The following is a 9,730-nucleotide window of genomic DNA, read 5'->3' as shown; positions in this document are numbered from 1 at the left end:
GGTTCGGGTGCAACTCTTCCAAGTGCATATCAGAAAATGTCATGACTGGGTGAGGTATATCTTGCTTGTAGTAGTTATCCACCTCCTGTTGTTCCGCATTCTCAGCAGGAGCATTGCGGGCTTGGGATGAAGATTCACCCCTTTCAGTCTGCAAAACACATCAAACACAATTTTTGTGCATCCAAATATGCATTAGTGTCAGCAAAATCATCAATCAAAATAATTACAATGACATGATCAATTTATATCAAACTTAAGCTTATTTTCATATTTTCATCAAATCTACACTTTTTCAAATAAGCATATACGAAAATGTTCGTCAAGTTCATAAGCATTCAACTCAAATAACATGTCAAAATAATCATTACTAGCAATTAAACAAGTTTCAAATGGCATTATCTCTCAAAAATCAAGTTCATGAATTTTAGACTTGAAAAAGTCCACTTTAATTCTCAAAATCATGTTTAGGCTCAAAGTTTGGATCATTTAACTACCTAAACATGTTACACTACTTAATTTAGCAACAATTCATGACAAAAATCGGCCATAACCTGTTTATATCAAAAAGCCCCAAATTTGCTCAAGAACACAAACCCTAGATTACTCAAAATTTGAAGTTTAAGGCTTCTAATCATGTTAAACAGGATCAATCTACGTTATACAAGCATAATACATAAACAATTTAAGCCTAATTACACTAAAAAGCATCAAAATCAAATTGGGAAAAAAATTGCTCAAGAACACTAATTTCGGATTAAATGGTGTTTAGGTGTAGAAATTTACCGTTTTTCTTGAGTAATTCCTAGATAGCATCTTTCTCAACATGATTTTAGTAAAAGATTTGGTGATTAACGGTTAAAAATTGTGAATTTGGGGGTGTTTTTGCGTGTTTTTTCGAGGATTTTCGCAGTGTTTTTTTTTTTTTTTTGTGGTGTGTGGTTTGAGCTGTTCGTTCAGCTATATTTTTTTTCTGGAATCCGATACCTCCGCGAGTCGCGGAGTTTGCTTTTTTTTTTTTTTTTTTATATCTTATACTAATTAAAACAATTAAGTAATTAATTTTAAAATTTTGTTTCCCTTGTTATTTAGGGCGAGGTCGTTTCGGATCGATGTTCTAGTCCGTTCCTCGACAAAATTTTAAAATTTGTCTTTTTGTAGCGATTGTTATAAAAGCTAAGATTTTTGGGTTTTTTTTTAATGTTTTTGGCATACTTTAATTCAATAAGATTAAAAATAATGATAATAAAAGTTCTCGTCCCTCCCTTGGGTAAAGCAATTTCGGTTCAACGACCTAGTCTTCAACTTACGACGAATTTTAAAAATCATATTTTTAACTTAATGAGATAAAGTAAATTTTTGTTTTTAAATTCACACAACTTAAATATAAAATTCAAAATTAATATTAAAAATTCACACCAAACTTTCAATTTAAAATGCATAAAATTATAAATTCATATTTTAAAAATTAAAAATTCACACCAAACTTAATTTAAAAATTCATATTATAAATTCACACCAAACTTATATTAATTTTTCAAATATTTACAATTTTAAATATATTGTTTTTACAAAGTTTACAATATTAATTTAAGATTTAAATATTAATTTTAAAAACATGGTAAAAATAAAATTAAAAATTTTTTTTGGCTTTTTATCCCACTTTAATCAATCAAATATTATCAAAAATATGCGCCCCTCTTTTCGGTAAAGTAATTTCGGTTCCAAGACCTAATTTAACTCATGACGAATTTTTGAAATATTTTGGGTTGATTGATTAAAGATATTTATACCTTAAGAATAAACGTTAAATTTCGCAGTGATGTAATAAATTTTTGAATGATATCAATAATTTCGGTCGCCAAACCTAATTTTATTCAATACCAATTTAATACTTTATAGCGAACAAATTAGCGTTTATTATCAAAAGGTTAAAAATAAAAAAAATAAAAACTGTACAAACATACATGTGAAATAGATTTCTTAGTTATATGATCTATCCCATTAATAAGATAGTCGGTTTAATTGGTTTTCCATAGCTACATAGGCGTAACCTCGAGCATTCAGTGTCTTTTCTTCTAAACATATGAACGGTCCGTCTCTGCATAAAGTAACAAATTCGGTATTTGAATAGGTTTGGTTATTTGAACATTTACCTCCATGTGACCATTTTCCGCATTTGTGACATCTTTCTAGGTGTCGTGCTCTTCTTTTCGCTGCGGATTTTGATTTTCCTTTACCAAATTGTAACTTATTATCTTCGCATCTGGATTCTTTTCTAACTCCGTCCATTCTTTCTCTGATTACTGATACTAGTTCACTCGGTAGTATGTCATTATTAGGTTTAGTGATCAAAGCGTGTAGCATTAGACCATGGTTTAGTTCACAGGCAGTCTTCATTTCGTAAAAATCTAAAAAAATAAAAATTCAGAATGGGGGGAGAAGACTAGTTCTTTAGGGTCTGCTAGGGAAAGACCATTCGGGTTTCATTTTCGAGAACTACACGAAAACAGATAATCTAACTCTAACAGAAATACACATTATCCTTTAAAGACTTGATTCTCCCCACACTTAGTTAGCTGTGGTGTCGAAATTGTGATTAACTTCATTGTCGACTTCCATCGGACCATGTATGTAATGTTTAACTCTGTGACCATTAACTTTAAATTCAATCCCTTTTGAATTTATTAATTCTATCGTTCCGTATGGAAAAACTCTTTTGACTATGAATGGTCCAGACCATCTTGATTTCAATTTTCCAGGGAATAGCTTGAATCGTGAATTGAAAAGAAGAACTCTGTCTCCTTCTTTAAATTCTTTTGAACTTCTGATTCTTTTATCATGCCATTTCTTCATTCTTTCCTTATAGATTAACGAATTTTCGTATGCTTCATGTCTTAATTCTTCTAATTCGTTTAGTTGACTTAATCGTAGACGTCCGGCTTCATGTAAATCAAGATTACATGTCTTCAAAGCCCAAAATGCTTTGTGTTCAATTTCAACTGGAAGATGACATGCTTTTCCATAAATAAGTCTAAAAGGTGTGGTTCCAATTGGAGTTTTGTAAGCTGTTCTAAAAGCCCAGAGTGCATCCTCCAATTTAATGGACCATTCCTTCGGATTTGATCCTACGGTTTTCTCTAGAATACGTTTTAAAGCTCGGTTGGTATTTTCAACTTGTCCACTTGTTTGTGGATGATATGCGGTGGAGATTTTATGAGTTACTCCATATCTTTTAAGAACTTTCTCAAGTTGATTATTACAGAAATGAGTACCCCGATCACTTATTAAAGCTTTCGGTGTTCCAAACCTTGCAAAAAGACGTTTTAAAAAGTTGACTACAACTCGTGCATCGTTAGTTGGGAGAGCTTGTGCTTCCACCCATTTAGATACATAATCAATGGCTACGAGTATATATAGATTATTATGAGATTTTGGAAATGGACCCATGAAGTCAATACCCCAAATGTCAAATACTTCACAAACTTGGATGACATTTTGTGGCATTTCATCACGTTGACTTATTTTTCCGGCCCTTTGACAAGCATCACAGGATTTGCAAAGAAGGTGTGCGTCTTTGTAAATTGTAGGCCAATAGAATCCAGCATCATAAACTTTTCTTGCTGTTAGTTGAGGCCCATAATGCCCTCCTGTTGGTCCTGTGTGACAATGGTTTAATATTTTACTAGCTTCATTTCCAAATACACATCGGCGTATTATTCCATCGGGACAACTTTTAAACAGATGTGGATCTTCCCAAAAATAGTGTTTTATATCACTGAAGAATTTCTTTCGTCTTTGGTACGATAATCCTTTTTCAAGGAATCCACAAACTAAGTAGTTTGCATAGTCTGCAAACCATGGAATTTCTTTATAATCTATCTTCAATAGATATTCATCAGGAAAGTTGTCTTGTATGGCCGATTCATTTAGAACTTCTAATTCGGGATTTTCAAGACGAGAAAGATGATCAGCGGCGAGATTTTCTGCTCCTCTTTTATCTCGGATTTCAATATCAAACTCTTGTAAGAGTAAGATCCAACGGATTAATCTTGGTTTAGCATCTTGTTTTGAAAATAGGTATCTAAGAGCAGAATGGTCGGTATAGACCACCGTTTTTGCTAGAACGAGATATGATCGAAATTTGTCAAAAGCAAAGACAATAGCAAGGAGTTCTTTTTCAGTAGTTGTATAGTTCGTTTGTGCTCCTTGTAACGTCTTACTAGCATAATATATAGGTTGAAATCGTTTTTCAATCCTTTGTCCTAAAACGGCTCCCATTGCAAAATCACTTGCATCGCACATTAGTTCAAATGGTAGATTCCAATTTGGTGTTATCATGATCGGCGCATTAGTTAGTTTCTCTTTAAGAATATTAAAAGATTTGATACACTCATCTGAAAAGATGAATGGAGCATCCTTTTCTAGGAGTTTATTCATAGGAGTGGCAATTTTAGAAAAATCTTTTATGAAACGTCGGTAAAAACCGGCATACCCTAGAAAACTCCTAACTCCTCTAACATTGGTGGGATGTGGAAGTTTAGCAATTACATCTACTTTAGCTCTATCCACTTCAATTCCTTCTTTTGAAATTTTATGACCAAGAACGATGCCTTCTTTAACCATGAAATGGCATTTCTCCCAATTAAGTACTAGATTTGATTGTTCGCATTTAATAAGCATTCGTTCCAGATTAACTAGACATGATTCAAATGTATCACCGAAGACTAAAAAGTCATCCATGAAAACTTCCATGCATTCTTCTATCATGTCGTGAAAAATTGCCATCATACACCTTTGAAAGGTTGCAGGGGCGTTACAAAGTCCAAATGGCATGCGTTTGTAAGCAAAAGTACCATAAGGGCACGTGAACGTGGTTTTCTCTTGGTCCTCGGGTGCTATTGGAATTTGAAAATATCCGGAAAATCCATCTAGAAAACAATAGTAACTATTTCCGGCTAATCTTTCCAACATTTGATCTATGAAAGGTAAGGGAAAGTGATCTGGCGTCATTTAATTTTCTATAATCAATACATACACGCCATCCTGTTACAGTCCTAGTAGGAATAAGCTCATTTTTCTCATTTGTAATGACAGTCATGCCACCCTTCTTAGGCACGCATTGAACTGGGCTTACCCATGGACTATCAGAGATTGGATATATCAAACCTGCATCTAGCAGTTTAATAATCTCTTTCTTAACTACATCTTGCATATTAGGATTTAGTCTTCGTTGGCGTTGCACATACGTTTTATGACCTTCTTCCATAAGGATTTTATGTGTGCAATATGAAGGACTTATTCCTTTAATATCATGAATCTTCCATGCAATGGCTGGTTTATGAGCTTTCAACACAGAAATGAGTTGTGATTTCTCATTTTCAGTAAGAGAAGATGATATTATTACAGGTAATTCAGATTCACCATGTAAATAAGCGTATTCCAAATGGTTTGGAAGTGGCTTTAACTCTAATTTCGGAGGTTCTTCTATCGATGATTTATATCGATATCTGTCTTCTTCTTTTAGCATTTGAATTTCTTCTGTTGTTGGTTCATATCCATTAGCTATAAGTGTAGCTAACATTTCAGCCTCATCCATTGGTTCATTACCTTCTCCTAAAGAACATTCTCCTGTTCCTTGTAATTCTGAAAATTCTTCTAATAATTCTGTATGTGCATCTATAGTTTGAATATAATAACATGTATCATCTGCAGATTGTGGTTGTTGCATTGCTCTATCAACTGAAAAGGTAACACTCTCATCCTCTATACTTAGGTTCAATTTCTTACCGAACACGTCTATCATTGCTTTAGCCGTGTTTAAGAATGGTCTTCCTAATATGAGAGGAACTTGAGAATCTTCTTTCATGTCCAAAACAACAAAATCTACTGGAAATACTAAAGTACCAACTTTAACTAGCATGTTCTCCATTATCCCTCTAGGATATTTTATTGATCTATCGGCTAGTTGTATGCTTATTCTGGTTGGTTTCAATTCTCCAAGGTCTAGTTTAGCGTATAGTGAATACGGCATTAGATTTATAGTAGCACCTAAGTCTGCCAATGCTTCTATTGAACTAAGACTACCCAGAAAATATGGAATTGTGAAACTTCCTGGATCAGATAGTTTTTCTGGTATCTTATTCAACAGTACTGCTGAACAATTAGCATTCATAGTAACAGCCGAGAGTTCTTCCATTTTCTTTCTATTTGAGATTAGATCTTTCAAGAATTTAGCATATCTAGGCATTCCTGAAATCACATCAATGAAAGGAAGATTCACATTTATCTGTTTAAACATATCCAAGAATTTGGATTGCTCGGCTTCAAGTTTCTCTTTCTTCATTTTACTCGGGTAAGGAAGTGGTGGTTGGTATGGTTTAACATAAGGTTTAGCCTTAACTGTGTTATCTTCATTAACCTTTTCAACTACCGGTTCTTTTTCCTTATCTTGATCAGGTTGTGGTTCTTGTGGAGTAGGAATAGCTTCATCAGAAGTTACAGGTATTTCAGGTGGTTTAAGTGTTGTACCACTTCTTGTGGTAATGGCTTTAGCTGTTTCATTCCGGGGGTTAGCATTTGTATCACTAGGTAGACTTCCCGGTTTTCTTTCACCTATTAACCTTGCTAGGTTACTTACTTCTTGTTCCAGATTTTGAATAGAAGCTTGTTGATTTCTAAATGCTTGAGCATTTTGTTCATTAGTTTGTTTCTTAGATGTGAAAAACTGCGTTTGAGTTTCAACTAGCTTCGTCATCATATCTTCTAAATTCGGCTTTTTATCATCGGTTTGTTGTGGTGGTTTGTTTTGAAAATTAAGTCTTTGCTGATTGTAATTATTATTGGATACTTGTTGATTGCTAGGACCTTTTTGGTTGTTGTATGGAATATTTCGGTTATAATTCTGGTTTTGATTGTAAATCGGTCTTGGCGGTTGATAATTATTCTGATAATTATTTCCAGGCCTTTGGTTTATGTATGAAATATTCTCTCTTTGTTCCATTGTTAATTCAATACTGAGACAATCTTTTGTCAAATGTGGTCCTCCACACTGCTCACAACTAATTCGTATTGAGTGAATATCTTTAGTCATCTTTTCCATTCGTCTCTCCACAGCATCTATCTTTGCGGAAATGGAATCTAAGTCATGGCTAGAATCGGCTCTAGCTGCTTTAGATGATCTAACGATATCTTTTTCTTGGTGCCACTCATGTGAGTGGGAAGTAGTGTTATCAATAATTTTGTAAGCATCAGTTTTGGTTTTCTTCATAATAGAACCACCAGCTGCTATATCTATGTCTTTCCTTGTAGTGATTTCGCATCCTTGGTAGAATATTTATACTATTTGACAGGTGTCTAAACCATGTTGCGGACATCCTCTTAACAACTTTCCATATCTTGTCCACGCCTCATATAGAGTTTCATTCGGCTTCTGTGTAAACAGAACAATTTCTGCTTGAAGTCTTACGGCTTTAGATGCAGGAAAGAATTGTTTAAGAAATTTTTCAACTAAAACGTCCCATGTATCGATCGCCCCTTCAGGTAACGATTCCAACCAATCTTTGGCTTCTCCCTTTAAAGTCCAGGGAAATAACATGAGATATATCTGTTCATCCTCCACTTCTCGGATTTTAAATAGTGTGCAGATCCTATTAAAGGTACGTAGATGTTCATTTGGATCTTCCTTCGGCGCACCACTAAATTGGCATTGATTAGTCACCATGTGTAGAATTTGTCCTTTGATTTCATAATCTGGTGCATTAATATCTGGATGAGTAATTGCGTAACCTTGGCCAGTGTGTTTAGCTCTCATTCGGTCTTCCATACTTAAAGGTTCCAGATTCTCCATAATTGAATTTGTTGAATCTGAATCACTAGAGGATTCTGATTTAATGGTTCGTTCCTCAACAATCTCTGTTTGAATGATTGGTGGTTCCGGAGGAAAGTTTAGTGGTTCAGGATCTACGAATCGTTCCTGAATATTCTCCGGATTCTCAATTGTGAGGTCAGGTTCAAAAAATGGATTATCGGAAATTTGAACTGAAGTACTTGGTCGACTGGATGACGATTCTAAAGAAAAATCAACGGCGGTAATATTTGCTAAATGTCTTGATCTAGTTACAGGTGGTGAACGTACAAAAGGTGGTGAACGTCTTGCTCGGTGCATTCACTGAATATCCTATTAGTTTTTAAAAGGAAAGAAAAATTATAATAAGTTATCCAATCAATAGACTTTTCTGATTTTGCCCACGTTTCGAATAGTCAAAAGATGCAGCAGAGGGGCAGGATTCGTTTGGTCTCAATATAATTGAGGACTGTTTGGCTCCAATAACCCGGTCCACGTACAAATCCAACTATTACTATGAACTAGAAAATTTTGATGTCTATCAATTTAACCACTTAAAATAAATTTTCGTAATTTTAAGAAATTTAGATAAGAAGTAGAATAAAAATCTATGTCCTAAAACTAGAATAGCGAGAAATAAGAAAGAAAAAGAGTTCGTCGAAAAAGGTCGAAAAAGAAAAATGGTTGAAAAATAAAAGGTGACGGAAAAATAAAAGAAACTTATAAAACTTAAAAACAATTGACTAACCTAACCTTATTACAACTAACTTAAAATTATAATCGCAAATTGAGATTACTAATTGGAATGATAATTGATACATAGGTAAAATTCGTCTAAAATATTAAAGCTTACAGGAAAAACTAAATCCCAAATGGAAATAACTTAAAAAGAAACCAAAACTTAAAAAGGCGTCGCAAAATTCTAAAGCACCTAAATCTTAGTCTAAAGAAAAAGCACTTAAGGAATTCTACGGCAAAGCCTAAAAATCTAGAAGTAAAAATAACTATGGCAAAAACTAAGTTTAAAACTAAATATGAGCTAAAAATACAAATATTACGCTAAAACGATTAAAAAGGGATAAAATATAAAAATATACAAAAAGTTGTAAAAAGTACAATTTTTATAAAAATATTATTTTTATATTATTTATTTATTAAAACTACTAATTTTATAAATTAATTAAACTAATTAATACTAAATACATAAATTAAATAAAAAGTAAAAGTAATAATAAAACTAATTATAATAATAATAATAATTAGGGTTAAATAATAATAATAATTAATAATTACCCGTAATTAATGCTGAATTAGGGTTCTGTCAGCATGTCAGGAAAAGCTTCGCGAGTCGCGGTATTTCAAACAGCAAACCCCGCGAGTCGCGGGGTTTCAAAATTCAAACCTGGAACAGTTTAAAACTGACGCGTTTTTTTTTTTTTTTTTTCTAATTTTCTGTTTTTATATAAATAAAAGATATTTAAATAAAACTTATATTTTTATAAACTAAAATAAAAATAAAGAAACTTATAAAACTTTTAACAAACTCTTAAAAATATATAAATTTTTTTTGTTTTTCTTTTTATATTTTCGAATATTTAAAACGTACTTTTATAAAAACGAATTTTAATAAAAGTAAACTAAAAATCTTTTTTTTTTTATTAGCGTTGCGCTTCCGGCTTTTAAGAGAGTCCCCGGCAGCGGCGCCAAAAATACTTGATAGTTTGAGCAGAGTGTATATAATACTATTAAAGTTTACAAGGAAATACTATTAAATACGATACATTTTTACACAAGATATTTATTTATTTATAGAATCGATATACTTAAACCTTGCTACAACACTTATAGGCAGTGTACCTAATCGTACAGTAGTGTCATTTTTAGTAA

Source organism: Rutidosis leptorrhynchoides, chromosome 5, assembly GCF_046630445.1.
Source record: "Rutidosis leptorrhynchoides isolate AG116_Rl617_1_P2 chromosome 5, CSIRO_AGI_Rlap_v1, whole genome shotgun sequence".
Lineage (NCBI taxonomy): Eukaryota > Viridiplantae > Streptophyta > Magnoliopsida > Asterales > Asteraceae > Rutidosis > Rutidosis leptorrhynchoides.
This window is presented reverse-complemented; position numbering follows the sequence as displayed.